General features: G+C 36.9%; 1 protein-coding gene across 3 annotated transcripts in view; it reads right to left on the reverse strand.

Annotated features, from left to right (window-relative positions):
* Nucleotides 1-19,926, reverse strand: part of Grid2 (glutamate ionotropic receptor delta type subunit 2) — a 1,433,911-nt gene that overhangs the window by 244,217 nt on the left and 1,169,768 nt on the right. The gene's annotated exons all lie outside the window — the stretch shown is intronic.

A 19,926-nucleotide genomic window follows, 5' to 3' on the forward strand; every position in this document is an offset into this window, starting at 1 on the left:
CTATTGTGATGTCCAAGCAAGATGGTAGGACAGAAACCAGGTAAATTCACTCGCTGATCACAATTTTGGAAACTATAGGGAATAAAAATGCTTAATCACCCCAGCTGCTACTTCTCTAGACACTAGGTTTGACTTCATCAACACTTGAAGTCTCTTTACCCTTGTTCCTGTCCTTTCATTGTGTCTTTCTGACAATGTATAAGAGCCAACCATCTTTCCTCTGCATATACCTCATCTCTCCTATAAAATGGATTCCAGGAGGCAAGCAGTGGCTATTTTCTCAAACTAAGATGTAGAGTGAAAGATGTACAGTTCCAGGTGCACCCCAAAATGCATCTTGTTTTAATTTGACAATTGTGGGTTTGGTATTTTCACCTTGCAGTTCTCAGACTTAACAGAACAAATACCTTCTACCACTGGACCAAACAACATTCCCTATATTCAGAAGACTGAAACAAAAACCCATCTTTTTCCATAATATTCCACCACTATAGTGGTATCTCTCATCAGGCAAATGTAGATAAAAGACTTTTGTCAGAAAAATCTAAAAAGGTGGATTGGTAAGGATTTTGTAGAAGGGGTTTCTAGTAACTGTTGCCGTGGACATTCTTACCAGGTGAGATAAAGAGTGTTATTTTATACTCATAGGAAGTGATTGATCCAACATTTATATATCATATTAATACATACACAATTAATATACATAATTATATTGAAAATTATAATTCTAAATACATACATATATATATATATATATATAAAATTAAGAGGCTCATCCAACTTCTTAAAACAAACACCATAAGATTAAAAATCATATGTTAAAAATCATAGATTAACCCAAACAAAATAATAGTGAATGACTTCAATACCTCACTCTCATCATTTGACAGATCAACTGTACAAAGATAAATGAAGAAACACTGGGATTAAATAACATCATAGATCAAATGGACCAAACAGACATCTATTGAACATTGCACCCAAATGCTGAAGAATGTGCCTTTTCTTCAGCATCCATGGAACTGGGGAACTGTTTTTTTTTTTTTTTTTTTATAGCTCACATAATAGGATAAAAAGAAGATCTCAACAAACAGGAAAACTGAAATGTAGTATTCTGACTACAGTGAGATGAAAAACTAGATGTGAATAGCAAGAGAAACCATATAAAATATATAAGCTCGTGGAGATTAAACTGCCTACTATTGAGTGATGATGGATCATTTAGAAGTCAAGAAGGATTTTTTTCAAGGTTCCTTGAATTATGTGGTAATATAAATACAACATATCAAAATCTGTGAGAGACAGTAAAGATTATTTTAAGAAAGAAGTTCATAGATATAAGTGGTCATATTAAAAATTCAGAGAGATCCCAAATAAACAACTTGATAGAGAGTCATAAAAAATTAGAGAAACAATAACAAAACAATCCCAAAAGCAGTACATGGAGAAAAACAGTAAAGATTAAGGTTGAAATTTAGAAAATAAAAATTTTTAAATTTTAAAAATAAAAAGAAGTAAAACAGATTTTGTCCTTTGAAATGACAGAAAGAGAAGACCCAAAAGAATAAATTTAGAGATTGAAAGGGAAACATCACAATAGATAATGAATACACTCAGAAAATCATGAGAACGTACTTCAAAAAGTTATATTTCATGAGTATGGCAATAGGATCTGGCCATTTCTGGAACCCTCTCCTCAGCTGCCCAAGGACCTAGCTGGGGCGTCTTCCTGGACACCTGGGAACCCCTCTAGAGTCAAGCCTCTGCCAACCCTAGAATGGCTCCCTTAAGTAAGATATATAATTCCTTGTTCCCATATCCACCCTTCCTATATCCCAACCATCCTATTCCCCCAAGCTCTTCCCATCCTCCACTTCACACTTTTTTCGCCCCATCCCCCCTCCCCCCATCCCACCCCACCCCTATGTTCCCATTTTTTGTCCGGCAATCTTGTCTACTTCCAGTATCCAGGAGGATAACTATATGTTTTTCTTTGGGTTCACCTTCTTATATAGCTTCTCTAGGATTTTTACGAATTATAGGCTCGATGTCCTTTATTTATGGCTAGAACCCAATTATAAGTGAGTACATCCCATGTTCATCTTTTTGGGCCTGGGTTACCTCACTCAGGATGGAGTTTTCTATTTCCCTCCATTTGCATGCAAAATTCAAGATGTCATTGTTTTTTACCGCTGAGTAGTATTCTAGCATGTATATATTCCACACTTTCTTCAACCATTCTTCCACTGAAGGGCATCTAGGTTGTTTCCAGGTTCTGGCTATTACAAATAATGCTGCATATCACCATAGAACCTTCACCTGGCATTGGATGGAGAAAATGACAGAGCCCCACATAGGAGCACCGGACTGAGCTCCCAAGGTCCCGATGAGGAGCAAAAGGAGGGAGATCATGAGCAAGGAAGTCAGGACCGTGAGGAGACGGTGGGACAGATCTAATGGGAGACCACCAAGTCCAGTTGGAATGGAACTGATGGAACAGGGGACCAAACCGGGCTCTCTGAATGTGGCTGACGGTGGAGGAGGACTGAGAAACCAAGGACAACGGCAATGAATGTGAACTCTACAGCATGGACGGGCTCACTGTGAGCCTTAACCTTCACCTGGCGATGGATGGAGATAGAGACAGAGCCCCACATTGGAGCACCGGACTGAGCTCCCAAAGTTCTGATGAGGAGCAGATCGAGAGAGATCATGAGAAAGTCAGAACAGAACTAATGGGAAACCACCAATTCCACTTGGAATGGTGATGGAGGACTCTCATTGGCTAATAAAGAAACTGCCTGGCCCATTTGATTGGCCAGCCCTTAGGTGGGCGGAGTAGACAGAACAGGAAGAGGAAGTGAGGTAGAAGGATCAGTAAGATGCCACGCCTCTCCTAAGTGAGACAGACTACTGTGCCTCTCCTGAGAGAGGAGACAGACGCGATGAAGCTCCAGCCCAAGATGGACGTAAGCTAGAAACTTCCCGGTAAGACACCACTTCGTGGTGCTACACAGATTATTAGATATGGGTTAATCAAGAAGTGAGTAAGAGGCTGGAAATAATGGGCCAGGCAGTATTTAAAAGAATACAATTTGTGTGTCGTTATTTGGGGGCACAAGCTAGCCGGCGATCAGGAGCAGGGCTGCAGGAAAGCAGCCCACAGCCCCGCACTACAGAATGGGACTGATGGAACATGCGACCAAATCGGACTCTCTGAGGGTGGCTGATGGTGGAGGCTGACCAAGGAGCCAAGGACAATGGCGATGGGCTTGGTCTCTACGACATGGACGGGCTCTGTGTGAGCCTTGTCAGTTCGGTTGCTCACCTTCCTGGACCTGGGGGGAGTTGGGAGGACCTTGGTCTCAACATAGTGTAGAGAACCCTGATGGCTGTTTGGCCTCAAGAGGGAGGGAGTGGGGGTGTGGGTGGAGGGGAGGGGAGGGAAGGGGGAGGAGGAGGGGAGGAGATGGCAATTTTTAATAAAAAAATAAATAAACTGGAAAAAAAGTTATATTTCATTAAATTGGAAAATTATAAAAGAAGTAAGTGGATTTCAAGATGTATAATACCTATTAAAGTCAAGTCAATGTAAATAACTTAGATTTATAACAATCAATGAGAAAGAAGCAATAATTAACAACCTTCAAACAAACAAGCCAAAAGTTTAAGGTTTGGGTTCAGTGCAGAATTCCACAAGATGTTCAAAGAAAAAAAATTAACACCAGTAATCCTCAAATTATTTCATAAATTAGAAATGGAAGGAACAGTTACAAAGTATTTTTAGAAAGTTAGTATCACCATAAGAACAAGAGACAATGATCCAACAACAGCAACAAAGAAGGAATTTATCAGCCAATATCCTTGATGAATATGGACTTAAAAATTCTCCATAAAGTACTTACAAACTACATTACATTCAAAAAATTATTCTCCATGATCAAGTTGGTTTCATTTCAGAAATTCAGGAATGAATTGATATACAAAAATCAACAAATATAATCAACCACAGATGAACTCAAAATGTAAATCATACAATCATTTCAATTGATGTAAAAAATCTAATATCCTTCATAATAAAAACTCTAGAGAGAGTAAGTATGGAGGGAATATATCTGAACAAAGTAAAGGTTACCTAAGACTAAAACATGGTCACCAACACATTAAATGCATAGAAACCCAAAGCATTTCCAGTGTAATCAGGAACAAGGTGATAGTATATGCTTCCAATGCTATTACTCAGTACTCAATATAGTGCTTGAGCAATTAAACAAGGAATGGAAGAAAGGTTATGTAAGTAGGAAAGAAGTAAGTCAAACTATCCCAGTTTTCAGACAACATGATTTTATATACAGGAAATACAAAAGAACTCCACCAGGAAACTTCCAGAGTTCATGATCACTTTCAACAAAGTGACAGGTTACAAAATAAGCATATCCAAATCAATAGCTTTCCTCCACACTAAGAGAGCTCAAGCTTGTATCAGTTATGATGCTTCTTACCCGATGCCTAGATTCCACAGAACTAGAAGAAACTTTGCAGACCACTGGGAATCGGAGGACTCATTAACATTATTACCCAGTGAACTACTGTCATAACCAACACATCAAAACAGGCTCATTTGTTCAATAGTGACCAGAATGCTATGGTGGCAACCACCTGCATTCTGTTTGAGCTTAAGGCCTGCCCCACAGGAGTAAACTCATGCCTTCTACTATAAATCTTGCCAAGGATCCATGGCTGGGAGTTCATAGGCCTACTATCATTCTTCTAAATGGAAAATGCACCAAACTAGTCTCTAAATTTTTATCTCTCTACCAATAGATTAGTGCAGAGAAGTTTCTTTGTGTAATGAATGGTTGTTAATGAATGAATTCATAACTATTAAAAGTATTAGGAACGAATGTCAGGGGAGTATTCAGTTACATCTGTATCACACCCTCCCGACAAGGCTCAGGGACTATTGAGGAAGAAGGGACAAAACAAATGTTGGGTAGGGTAGGACTAAAGTGAAACTGTGTCTTCTAACCAGGCAAGACTGATTCAGTGATGATCACATGATAGCTGTGCTTGCTTGCATAAGATTAGGCCAGAAAATGCTCTAGAATGAAGTAGAAAAGGGTTCATGAGTTACCACCCCTAAATGAGGAAATATCGACTGTTGATTTCTTCTTAGAGACTCAGAGAAAAAGTCAGTTTTCTTTAAGGGTGTGATTTCTGGTACTTTGGCCATGCTCCAGTGAATAGTCCCTCACTTAGGATTACACAGAGAGAGAGCCCAAACTGCAGCCAAATGGTTATTTTAAAGAGAACACAAAATTGTGTGGGTAGGGCGGTAATGTTTGTCTGAGAGCAGTTAGAGGTTGTAGGGATAGGAAGGTAAGGTGGATGTGAGAGCAGTTAACAGTTGTGGGGGGAAGTTTGAGATGAAAATGATTATAATATATTGCATAAAATTCACAATTAATAAAGTATTTTTATTTATTCATTTATACCTGTTTGCTTACATAATATCATTTGATTCCATCCATCAATCACCATCACTGCCTTCCTCCAACTCCCTCTAGAATTTTCTTTCCAATCTTTCTTCTTCAGTTACTCCTTTAGGGTTGATTGAGCTTTCTAACCCACAATACACTCTGTACTCCATTGGGGTTCATTTAATTTGTTTGCGTACCCAACTTTAATGATTAATATTTAAGAAGTGATATATGTCTTTGGCATACTGTTCACAATTGATCTTGACATGTGTCAAACTTATAGACTGTGGAATGGGAAAACAATGTTTGAAACATTATACAGTATTGTAAACAAGAATAAATGCCTAAGGCATTTGGTTCACAAGCATGCACCATAAATCTCATGTAATTTATACCTCTGACCTTTTGGTGTGTTTTCAAATGGAGTTAACTAATGATTTCCTGAAGGTCCTTAAAGCTAATGCTAGCATTGAATGGAGTTCTTGGAGTTCTCCTATGGTTTACTTGTCTCCAGCATTCGGAAAATTGATTCAAACAAAAATTATGTATCCTGTTTATTGTAAGAATACTTTTAATATAAATTTTTAGATTTCTACTTTATAACATTCTTAGAATATTTGATTTTACTTTACATATATGTTGCACAGATGATAAATTTAAAAAGTTCTGTTTAAGAACTTTCTGGAATCTCCTGTAACCAATAAACTATATCTACTGTTTATAAAACAATAAACTAAAAATACAATACAAGTAAATAGTTGAGGGAAAAAGAAAGATGGAAAAAAGAATGCCAGTAGGAGGGCACAACTCAGAGCAATTGATTCCTGAAGTATAATGTAACTGTCTTGGGGATATTATGACAATAGCACTTCTGTTTTAAGAAGGCCATTTATTTGATGTGGAATTCCCCTCTGTATGCTATGAATATGTTTTATTACCATTGGTTAATAAAGAAGCTGCTTCAGCCTTTAGCAAGTCAGAATATAGCCAGGCTTGAATGGATACATAGATAATGTAGGCAGAGTTAAGGGCATGCCATGTAGCTGCCAAAGGAGACAAATGCCAGAAGAAAACCTTATTTGGTAAGTCACAGCCTTTTGGCATGACAAAGATTAATAGAAATAAGTTAATTTAAGATGTAAGAGTTAATTAACAAGAAGCTTAAGCTCATAGACCAAGCAATATTATAATTTATATAGTTTCTGTATTGGTCTGGTCTTTTATTTGGGTCTGGGAGACTAAAAATAAAAGAGCAGTCTCCTACAAAATGGCACACCAATGTGAGGCCATTACATCCACATAAAACCTGAGAAGGAATTCTAGACACAAAAGAACAGAGTTAAGCACAACTTCTTTGTAGCAGCATTTTTTTTGGGGGGGTGGGCTTTGTTTGCTAGAGGCAAGCAGAGGTGGAGCTCCTTTAAGAGAAGTCTTTCTGATTCAGTTTTAGCAGCAAAACCTGAGAAAACTTCTCTAAGAGCCTGCTTCCTGGTTCATGCTGGTAGCACAAAACTCTGACTCTTTCCGGAAGTCTTGCACTTAAATGGGATTTATGAGCATCTTGCAACTAATTGCTTAATGGTGACATAGACCCATGTGTCCCTGGAACTGGGGCAGTGAACATGCCTCTGACATGTTGTACTGGGCAGAGTAAACAGACAGGGCCACAGAGTTGGTCCTAGCCACACCCACTGAGTAGGTTAAAAAAAAGCGCTCCAGGTCAGAAAATGATTACACATACACAATAAAGATAGACTCAGATGAAAAAGACCTCTGACTGGGTCACACTGTTGGATCAATGTACATAGGCTTGGGAGAGAGAAGAAAAAAGAGTATAGATAGTTATAAAAATAAGTAAATGGTTTTAAAAAATAAAACAAAGCTTTCAAATAGACGGTAAAAGTAATATAAAAGAGTACAGATTATCATAGGTTAAAGGAGTAATAAAAATAAGCCATGTAAAAATGGAATATGCACAGAGTCTAGATTATATATATTATTGTATTTTATTTGAATATTTTGACTGTGAATTAGCTAAGTACAGAGAGACATTTCATTGTACAGGCTGTTAAGCTTAACTAACATGTGTATTTTAAAGGTATCTTGGCTTAAAAATTTGAATATAAGGATATGTTACTTTAGAAAAGAGGTCTTGCTTTTGTTTCCACAGAAGATGTGAACCTATGGATTCCTTTCAGGTTAATGTGGTTTAATGGAATATGACCCTTCAAAAGGTCTCTGTGAACTGCAAAAACTACTTTGCCCAACAAACAGCAGGAAGCAGTTTGGAGAAAACTATGCCCAAATTCCCAAAATGATTGTTTATATTTTTTTCATTTAAAGAGAGATATTTTTATCGAGATGAATACTTTGCATTGGTATGGATCTTGGTTCATTGATATAACTTTAAGGCTGATTTTGTTATACTGTATATATGTATTTATGCTCTTGTTTAAGTTATTATATTTATACAGTTTACTTAAAATGTAACATATAATTAAAATTACATTTTTAATTAATAATCATTTATAATAGTCAAACTAATAATCATGTTAGTTAGATTTTCTAGATATACATTAATATATATCAGTTAGATAGAATCTTCAACACTTTTAAAGATACAGAATATGGCATTTAAAATGTTTTAAGAACTTAGACTTTTCTGAATAATGAGACATGTCTGCTTCTGCCAGGACAAATTACTTCAAAAGGATGATGGGCATGGAAGAGGCTCCTTATGGAGTTTGTTAGTCATTTGGGCAAGAAATTGCTCTTTCCTGAACTGTTTGATGGTATGCTGTATGAGCTGGAATACAGGACCCACAGAAAAATGACTGTTGAAATAAACTTGCTGAATGAAGATGAGACAGTCCTTCAGGGTTCCTGCTTCATAGAAGAAACTGCCAGACATTCTGCAGGACACAGAAGACAGCAAGTGATACTTAAAACTTTTCACTTCATGGAAAACTCTGCTAGATACTATGGGCCTGTAGGCTGAAGATGAATGCCTCAATGATACAGAAGAACTTTGGGTGACTCTCCAGGCAGCAAGATATTTCTGTCAATTCTAGAGATTTCAAGGTTGCTTAAAATGCACTTCTTGTTTACTTAGGTAATATTATATACTTTTGGGGTCTTTGAAGAGTTGAAGTTTGATAGTTATAGTTTTCTTTAGTTATGATAAAAGATAAATTAGGTATGAAACTTTAGACTCACAAAGACAAAGATAGTATATTTTCTTTAATTTTGCCAGATAAAGTTGACTAAATATTGTAATTGTAATTCTTGCTTGAACCTGTTTTGGCATATGTAATTTTACTATGTTAAAGTTAAAACCTTCCTTTTTATTTATACAAAAAGGGGAGATAATGTTGTATTCTTCTCTGTGTGCTATGGATATGTTTTATTATCATTGATTAATAAAGAAATTGCTTTGGCCAATACCAGGGCAGAATATAGCAAGGATGTAAGAGATACATATAGAGAGTAGGCAGAGTCAGAGAGATGGCATGTAGCTGCCAAAGGAGACAGACATGCAAAAAGAACCTTACCTGGTGATACAAAGATTAATAGAAATGGGTTAATTTAAGATGTAAGGATTAGTTAATAAGAAGCTAGAGCTAATAAGCCAAACAATGTTGTAATTAATATAGTTTCTGTGTTATTATGTGTGTCTGGATGGCTGGGAAACAAAAGAGCAGTCTCCTACATTTACTCATTTCAATAATGGGAGTAAAGCTGTATTAAAATATACTTCCCATTTGTAGTTGAGGCTACCCTAAAGTATCAAGGGTACAAGGAAGGACGAAGCAAAATATATCTGTATGGCTAAAAGAGAAGGAATCATTCATCAAACTTTTATAAATAAAAATCAGGTAGTTTCTCACTGCTTCCCAGGAGCCTGAAGGTCTCTGGATGGAGACAACATAAATGGAGGCTCCTTAGAACCCCTACTAGCACAGAATGGTCACGTGCTGATGCTCATTATCAGGGGCCTTCAGTTTGAATGCAATGTGCTCAGTCAAATACCACATCTAAATGTAGAAACACTTTCCTAAATAGTCCCACTAAACAAAATTGTCTGATAAATTAGTTTCCTTTTAGTCTTCCATGAAAAGGGAATTGAAATAAAATGCTGACATATTTTATTGTTAATATAATCAAATTCTGTGATATAACTTCACTTTAAATATTAGCTTTACAACATGAATATAGTTATACTACAAATGGTTTAAAGAAATGGCTTTGTATACAATAAATTTGTAAAAGAATATTTTAATATATTGCCTATATAAAGTTATTAATATAAGAAGAGAGACACCTTATTTCCAACATTCTTTAAGTTTCAAATAGCAGATCATTTCATAAGTTAGAACAAAGGTATGTTTTTGTTCCCTCCTTCTGATATCGAGTTCAGCATATACATTTTCCTTGAGAATGACTGCAATAAATATTAGAGCTTGTCTGATTCAGCATTGTTCCATTATAATACATCAAGATAATACCAAAAGAGATAAAAATTTAGTGATTGCAGTGGAGTGAAGAGAACACAGAGAGCTTATCATGGGATCATAGGCTGTGTGAGTAGCCGTCACAGACAGAAATGCCTATTGTAAATGGCTTTTAAAAATGTAACATGAAGCCGGGCAGTGGTGACACACGCCTTTAATCCCAGCACTTGGGAGGCAGAGGCAGGCGGATCTTTGAGTTCGAGGCCAGCCTGGTCTACAAGAGCTAGTTCCAGGACAGGCTCTAGAAACTACAGGGAAACCCTGTCTCGAACCCCCCCCCCCCAAAAAAATGTAACATGAGCTTTGAGTATGAACAGCAGATATGAGTCCCTGAAAGAGAATAAGTTATTACATAAGCTGAAATCCTCATACTATTATATCTAAAATTCAAAAGCTTGGGGAAATATATATATATATATATGTATATATATATTACATCTTTATTATATAATATTTATATTATCTATAAACAAATATATAATATATTTACATATATATTAAAAATATATACCTACTTGGGAGGCAGAGGCAGGCGGATCTCTGTGAGTTCGAGACCAGCCTGGTCTACAAGAGCTAGCTCCAGGACAGGCTCTAAAGCTGCAGAGAAACCCTGTCTCAAAAAACCGAAAAAAATAAAAATATATACCTGAGTTAATGTATCAAAACACAAAATATTCTCAGCATCACTCAACAAAAATTCCCCTTGGCTAAGGATCCTCTCTACCACCCTTACTCTCTCCCCGTCTTTGGCCTCTGTAGGCAATATTTCCAAAGCCACAGAAAGAATGGTGGAACAGTATTTCAGAGAAAACTGTGATTCTACTTTCCTCCATAAAACTCACATGCTCACACAATATTAAGTCTGATGCCTCTTCTCCTTGTGCCCTAATTCATTCACACAGACTTCAAACAGTGGTGTGCATCTGTAGTTAGAGAATGGTAAGAAAAAGAAAAGAAAAGAAATGAAAAGAAACAGAAAGAAAAGAAAATAAAAGAAAAGAAGAAAATAGTTTCGTTGCTAATTGATCTATTCTGAACAGCTCACCATCATTCTTTATAACTCCCCTACCGATCTCCTATCAGACTACCTTTAATATTAAGAGAAGATAGGTATGCTTTATTTAGCTATTTAACATGCATGTTACATTTCTTCAGGACAGGGAGAGATGAAACATGCCTAATAGGATTGTTATTCAGGACAGTTCTGAGAAAATAATTTTTAATTATTTGAGTGGATCTAGGATAACTCAAATTCCTTCTATGAGTAGGATGAACACTAAAAATCCCTTCAAACATCTAAAATTAATTCTGGTACAGGCAGTAGCTTGATATCAGAAACAACAGAAAGCAACTGCTGTGCCATTTAAGCAGAAAAGTAGATTTGGAGCTGCATGTGTAGATGCCCCATGGGCCTCCGTCTCCTAATGGATAAAGCAGAGGAGCACAGCTGCCTCCTGAGTGAGGCCAGAGTCCAAGCTGGCTATGGTTCTTGTGGGAGGAAGGATGGCAGCATTGCTCCTCTCTAGAGTGCCCCATTTTACACTGTGGGAGGAATTTCTTTCTGCAGATTTGTTTCCTAGCAGAGAGATAAGCTGACTTTTTACTGAAGAACAGATTCAGGCATCTGGGTAGAAAGAAGTAATGTTGGATTTCTCCCCTACATTCAATTCTGAATGAGTGAGTGCTCTTCAATGTCTCCAGAGCAAATTCTGGGAAAAGTCCTATGACTTGACATTAACAAAATCATGTCACAATAGATACAGTGCTGAATGGTTACATTTGTAAAACACAAGACTGTTAACTATTTATTTACAATGTATTGCCCTGTTCCTTTGCAGAGAGCTTTTACTTCCATTTTCACACGACTTCCTTTAGAGTACAGATGTTGCCTACATAAACGTTTCTAGCCACATCCTTCCGATCATCTCTATCTTTTTGAATAAAAAAAGGCTGTTTGTGTGGAATATACACAAACAATAGACAGGTAGGAGCTGCCAGCCTGGCTTTGGGGAATTGTAAGTCAAATCCTATTTTGTATGGAATGGAATAAGTCAATTCAAATTTCTGCATAAGAAGGGATATTTCTTCAGGGCAGGGAGATATGAAACATGCCTAATAGGGTTGGCACTAGATAATTCAGGGAAAGGGAGGACAGCGGAAAAAGACAAATATGGTCTATGACACTTATCCCCAGCCCATCACAGGCCTCCCTGCCCATACTCTCTGAGTTTCCTCTTCTGGATTACACTGTGACAGTTGGAAAGGCTCACCAGTGACCCATAAAGAATGTACCTGCCTCTCACCCACTGCTGTCCATTGGTTGCAGCAGCCGGGAGGTCTAATGCTTAGAGTTCAGAGGTAGACTTTCCAGCATGTAAAATGACCCAAATTTCAAGGGAAAATCCCAATAGAAATGTGTTACTCAGATCCAAGAAAGAAGTAAAAATCTTTCACAATAAGACTATCCTGATGATGTTTGGGAAATGAGCTGGAGGAGGTGAGACCATGTAGGCTCCATGAGATATATGGTCATGGGCCTGGTACTGGGCAGCTTCCTGTTTTGCAGAAGAATAAGCTTAAAGACATAATGTTTTAAGTTGTGTTTTAATCTGTGAACAAATTATTTAAACTTTTCTAAATGCAATTCTTTTCCTATTAAAGACGATGCTTCTGTATGAAGGTGATTGGAGTTTTGAATTAGATACTGCATATAAGGCACTGTTCTTAGTGATTAGCTCCTAAGTACTTGACTATGAGGTTGGAGATAACAACTTTATTAGTACCATTACTATTGTGTTGCTTCCTCTTATGCTTTCTGTAATTGCTACCCCCCCATTCTCTAGCAATTAGATGCTCTCCACTAACTCTGATTCCTTCTTGTTGCCATTCTGTCTGTGTTGCTCTTTCCTCTAAACAGTTACTATGTTCTGTACCTTACACTGTCCAAATCTTACAGCCTCTCATCACCTTTGTCTTTTTGTTTCCAGTTGCCTTGTCATTTTTACCTAGACAGTTATTTGTAAATCTTTTGTTCATCTCCACTTTAACCCACAGGACTCAGCGTATAGTTTAGGGCACATCCACTGTGCCATTAATTAGTATTTTCTGTGAGACCTTATGTTCCTAGCGCAATTATTAAGACGCTTTAGCTGGCAAGAACTTCCCAAGAATTGGATTATTGTTTTTGTTCCTGTCAGAAACAGTCTTTTGCCCCATCTACACTCATAGTGTAAGCCAACACTGCATTCATTCATGCCTCTGTTTGTTCCTTCTCCACACATTACGAGGTATTTATAGACCAAGCTGCTTTACTGGACCTGGTGGAAGTTTTCCCTTTGAGGTCATACAGCACTGGCACCTCACTGCTTCTAACACTGGATTACACTCACATTCAGGCAGCATTTTATGAGATATCACCTCTTTGACTATTTTATGACGATACAAATTTCTGTTTCATATGAAGTGTTCTGTCTGGAAAAACAGCCAGTAATGAATCAGGCTTATTTTTTCATCTCTTCTTCCTAAAACATTGCTTTTGCTGTGGAAAGTCAGAATTCCTATTAAAGTTTTACTTAAAATGATCAGACATTCAATTTACATTACCAGCCACTCAATAGGTAGAGTTTATACTTCTGAGTGAGTTTTTGGGAATTTCCTCTGTAACAAAATTAGCTGTGGAGTGTCAGAATGCCTCCAGTGAATCTTGCCAGAACATTTTGCTTCATCTGTGAAATAAACTCAGATGCCAAGAAAATAAAAAAGGAAATCCAAACAAATAGCACCGAGAAAGTCATTTGGAGAAGCAGAGGGCATAGCCTGTGACTTCCGCAGTTTGGAGACCTGGAATGAGTGTCTGCTCGTAAAGAGCGGCCATGTAGAGAGGACTTATTTGCTGCATGACTTCTGGATGAAATGTCAGGAGGAAGATGAAAGAGAAAACCTTTTCAGTCACTCTGTTACATGACATGGTTGAATCATAGGAAGTACATGTGGTTTTTAATAAATAAAGAAGAGATTAAAATAAGGAAATGGAAGGAGCATCCACCAGTTAATATCTACTATTATTACAGATAATACAACTTTGTTTTCCCATTCTGGTGAATACCTGGATCATTAGGAGGATGAGAAACACACATGCTCTTCTTTCAGAAGCAGGAAATGAACACCCTCTAATGGCTTTCTCCTTTCTTCTTGGTAGGAGGGCCAATGGCCATGTTCTCTAGTAGCCCCATTGCTCATTTAATAGCTCCTCCTCAGGGAGGTTCCCCCAACTCAGAAATTAGTTTTTAGAAGGATAGGGAAAGTAGACAGCAGGATGAAAATCTCCTTCATGTCAGAAGGAAAATGTGGTTTTCGGACTCTGACTTGTGCTCCATTACAGTCTGTCCAGTGCCATCCTCTGCCTGTAGGAGACTACTTGCAGGTCCGTCTCTATCCCACCTCCATTCTCTGGGGACTCCAAAGAACCTTGCTGCAGACTCAGGTTTCATCTTCCCTGTAAACTCGTTCAGTCTTTCTTTCTAGCCTGTTCCTATTTCTTGTTTCGGCCGCAGATACCTAGAAACACTTTCTACATAGGACACCCGTCATCCTGTGCCATGGCTATACCCGACAGTGACTCAAGTAGGTGATCCACCCTGTCCTCTCTGTCTTCCATTACAATTTCTCCATTTTTACCTTCAGTCTGTAAGAACCTGCTTTTGGAAAATCCTTCTCCCACCTCAAGACCATTCCCTGGAAACTCTTGGCTCAGAATACCCAAGTTCCCCTTAGCATATTCTTCTCTGTCTTTATAGCTCAACCTTTGCCTTTCTTAACCTATTTGCAAGATTCCCTCTTTCCACAATACAATCAAATGCTTGGGGATACCACATCTTGGTATGGCTAGGATTCCCTTAGCTCTTTCCTAAACCTCTTCTCAACCTTTTGTCATTTTTTTTCTCTATTTTTTCTACCACCAACCCAGGCTGCAGAAGGACTATCTAGCCAACAAGTCACAGCTACCATATGTTGTCCGAGGTTTTCTGTCCTGCCTGGTTCCCGCAGTCGTTAAGTCCCAAAGAAATCACATAGAGGTCTATATTAGTTATAAACTGATTAACCTAGTAGCTCAGACTTATTAACTCTTATAATTTTTATTAGCCTATTATTCTTGTCTATGCTAGCCATGTGGCTAGGTAACTTATTCAGCAAGGCAGTCACATCTTACTTCTTCTGTGGATTGGTACAACTCCAGACTAGGACTTCCTTCTTCCCAGAATTCTCCTGTTCTCATTGACCTGTCTCTACTTCCTGTCTGGTTGTCTTGCCTATACTTCTTGCCTGGTTACTGACCAATTGGCATTTATTTAAAATATAATTGACAGAATACAGACCATTGTCCCACACCAACCATATATCACAAGATCCCCAGAGACGTCAACAGAACCAATGAGGAGAGCACCCATCCAATAAAGACAAAGCCAGATATCAGCACCTAGAAAAACCTCAAGCATCCTAACCCCAAATGCCTAGACACCAGTGCAAAAACACAAACACTAACAGTCAAGGCAATGTGCCTCCACACAAACACAGCAACCCTACAACATAGGCCCTGAAAAATGTGATATAGCTGAAGCATAAGCCAATACTTCAAAATAGCAATTATGAATATATTCAAATACCAAAAAAGAAGTATGAATAAATCCTTTAATAAAATTTTTCAAAAACAATAAACTGAAAATGAAAAGTTCAAGATAGGAAAGTAGAAATAAAATTGTCAATGAAAACTCAAACTGAAAGAAAACTGGAAACTAAAAAATTAGGAAGTCATACAAAAACTGCAGAGTTAAGCCTCATCATCAGAGACATGGGAAAGAAACTCTCAAAACTCTTTAATATTGAATGAAAATGAAAACACAACATTCACAAAACTATGAGACACAAGGATTACAGTTCTAAGAAGAAAAGTTATAACACTAAGTGTCTTTAAAAAAGAAAAAAGGAAATCTATATCTTAGCAACTTAATAGTACACCTGAAAACTCTAGAATGAAAAGAAAAATGACACTCAAAAAGAGTAGATGGCAAGAAATAGTCAAAAGTAAAGCTAAAATCAAAAACAAATTCTCCTAAAAAAACACAATTCAAAAAAATCAATGAAATTAAGAGGTAGTTCTTTGAGAAAAATCCAAACCATTAATAAAACCTTAAGTAAATTAATAAAAATATAAAGAGAGATTAATCAAATTAATAAAATTAGAGACAAAATGGAACATAACAACAGACATAAGAAATCTAAAGAATCAACCTATACTCCATCAAACTATAAAAGTCAAAACAAATGGATAAATTTCCTGATATATAAAATTAAATCAAGCTCATACTCCTGGTAAAGTAGACACACTAACTAAAACCCTTTCTTCCAACAATAACAACAAAGCTCAAAGCCAAATAGAGTAAGGGCAGAATTCTTTTAGATCTTCAAAGAAGAATCAGCACCAACATATCTCTAATTATCTCACAAGGTAGACACTTAAAGAATGTTAACTAATTACTTTTATGAGTCCACTATTACACTGTCACCAAAATCACACAAAAATCCATCAAAGAAAGAAAACTAGAAACCAATATCCCTTATAAGCACAGATGCAGAATTCTCAATAAAATGCTAGCAAATCAAAGCCAAGAACATATTAAAAAGATTATTTACCATCATCAGGTAGACTTCATCCCAGAGATGTAGCAATGGCTCAAGATATGTAAATCAATAAACATAACCCAGCACATAAATAGAATGAAAGACAAAAACCACATGCTCATTACATTAGATGCAGAAAAATCCTTTGAAAAAATCCAATACCCATCATGATAAAAGTTCTAGGGAGGCTAGGGATACAAGGGATATACCTCAGTATTATAAAGGCATTATAGAGAAAGTCCACAACCTAAATGTAAAGAAATTCAAAGCATTTTCACTAAAATCAAGAAAAAGACAGGAATGTCCACTTTTCCCATACTTATTCAGTAAGTTTTTTTTTATAGAGTAATAAGTGAATTGAAGGAGATCATGGGGATGAAAACTGGAAAGTAGTAAGTCAAAGTATCATTATAGACAGATAATATGACTATATACAAGAGACCATAAAAACACCAGGAAACTTTTACTACCAAGTAATACACTTAGTAAAGCAGCAGGACACATAATTAATACAAAAATCAGTAGCCTTCTTATATACAAATGGTGAACAGACTGAGAGTAAAATCAGGAAATCAATGCTTTTCAAAATAGTCTCAAGAATTACCAAGGGATAACTCTATCCAAGCAAGTGAAAGACTCATAAATAAAAATTTTAAGACATTGAAGAAATTAAAGAAAATATTAGAAGATAGAATGATCTTCCATGTTCATGAATTGGTTGATTAAGATAGTGAAAATGACCATTCTATCAAAAGCAATCTACAGATTCACTGCAATTCTTTTCAAAATTTGAAAACAATTCTTCACAGAAATTAAAACAACAATGTTCAGATTCATATGGAAACACAAGAAATCCAAGATAGCTAAATCAATCCTGAATGATAAAGTAACTATTGGAGGTATCAATATCTCTGATATCAAATGGTATTACAGAACTATAGTGATAATAACAGAATGGTATTAGAATAAAAGCAGAGTCATTGACTAATTGAATGAAATTAAACAACAAGACATAAATTTACACACCTATAAACTCCTGGTCTTGACAACAAGGAAAAATGTATCTTCACAACATGGAGCTGGTCACATTGGATGGCTACATATAGAAAAATATATATAGTTCCATATTTATCACCCAATGCAAAACTCCAAATATATCAAGGACCTCAACATAAGGTCATATACTCTCAATCTGATAGAAAATAAGAAACAATCTTGAAGAACCCAAAGACACAGGAAAAGACTTTCACAGAACACTGTTAGCACAGGCACAAAGATCAACAATTAATAAATGAGACCTCATGAAACTGAAAAGTTTCTGCATAGCAAAGGACGTCATTAGTCAGACAAAGCAGCCAGCTGCAGAATAGAAAAAGATTTTTACCAATCATAGACCCATTAAGGGTCAATATCTAAAACATACGATGAACTTAGAAAAACAAACTGAACATCAGGAAAACAAATAACTCAATTCAAAAATGAAGTCCAGAACTAAGCTGAGCATTCTCAAAAAATGAACTACAAATGTTTGAGAAACAGAGAAATATTTAACATTTTTAGTCATCAAGGAAAATGCAAATCAAAACTACTTTGAGATTTCATCTTAATGGCTAAGATCAATAAAATAAACGAAAGCTCATGTTAGCAAGGCTGTGGAGTAAGAGGAGCACTCATCCATTGCTGGCAGGAGTGCAAGCTCTTACAGTCGAGAAGGAAATCAGTGTGGCTTTTCCTCTGGAATCTGGGAATAGATCTAACTTAAGATTCAGCTGTACTAAGTGGTTATATTCTCAAAGGACTCCACATCCTATTCTAAGAGACACGTGTTAATTCATGTTCATTTCTGGTCTTCCCATAATATCCAGTAATTGGAAGCAGCCTAGATGTGCATTAATTGATGAATGGATAATGAAAATAATACGTTTACATATGGAATATTGGTTCCCTGATAGTGGAGGTGGGCAAAATCATAAAATCCCTAGGTAAATATACAGAATCAGGAACATTTATTCATAGGGAGGTAATACAGTCTGCAAAAGACAAATATGTATGTATTCTTTTATATGTGGATGTTAGTGTTTAATCTGTAGATAGGCATAATACAATCAGTTTAATTACAGGGGTTTAGGTTTAGTTGAGGAGAATTGGAGAAACATCCCAAACAAGAGTAAGTACATTACATTCTGTGGAGAGATAGGTAGGGGACCAGGAGTAGAAGGATTAAATGGTGAGTGGTAGGGAAGATGGGGGTGTGCAGTAGAATATCTGGGGGACAACTAACGTGAAAAGTCATTTGAGGCGGTCATATATAAACCTGTGACTGTAGAACCTTCTTAAAATATACATTGTGAAAGAAATCTAAATGGAGTAACCAAATGAGGGAGACAAAGTCCTTAATCTTTTACTACCAAATGAAACTTTCAGTGCCAGGAAAGGATTACTTTCAATTAAATTGTTTGCTAAAGTGGCTCCTTAGAAACCTGCCTGCATCTCAGGCTATTGCCAAGGTTATTAGTTGCTATCCACAAAATGATGGAAAGGCCCCATTATGGAATACAATACAACATAGCTCAATGGGTTTGGAGAAGTTAAGATGGTGCCTAACGATAGTCTTCACTCCTATTGACTAGTGTTCATTGTACTGGAAGATATTCTCTGTGCTACCAGAAGAAAAAAGTAACCGCCATCCCAGCTACAAACCCTGTAATCTACAATGTTGACCTGATTACATGAAATGCTGGTGCAATAGTGGCACCCACATGGTGGGAGTTAACAGTCACTTTCTAGCTATAAGACCCACCCCATGAAGTAGAACCATGCCTGATATTGCCCAAGTGGCTGACAACCTGAGAATAGAAAAGCCATGGGTTCAAGGGGAAAGCAATTATTTTTGTTTTACTAAAGGAAAATAGCAATAAAATGACTCTTAATAACACTATGCCATACACATAGATCAGTGTTTCACTCAGCCATCATCAGAGAAGCTTCCTCTTGCAACATATGGGAACTAATACAGAGGCCTACATCTGTACAGTGTACAAAGAACTGAGAGACTTTGGAACACAGTCCTCAATGGGCTGTCTTCATCAAAAGCTTCTACTCAGGGATCTATATAGGAGGCAGAAAGATTTTAAGAGCCAGAGGGGGTGAATGCCACCAAGGAAATGTGTATTTCAGCACAAAAGGATTGACTCACATATGAATTCATTGAGAATGTGGTAGCATACCCAGGGCCTGCACACATTCAAGCCAGATGG

This window comes from Arvicola amphibius, chromosome 2 (genome assembly GCF_903992535.2).
Source record: "Arvicola amphibius chromosome 2, mArvAmp1.2, whole genome shotgun sequence".
Taxonomy (NCBI): Eukaryota; Metazoa; Chordata; class Mammalia; order Rodentia; family Cricetidae; genus Arvicola; species Arvicola amphibius.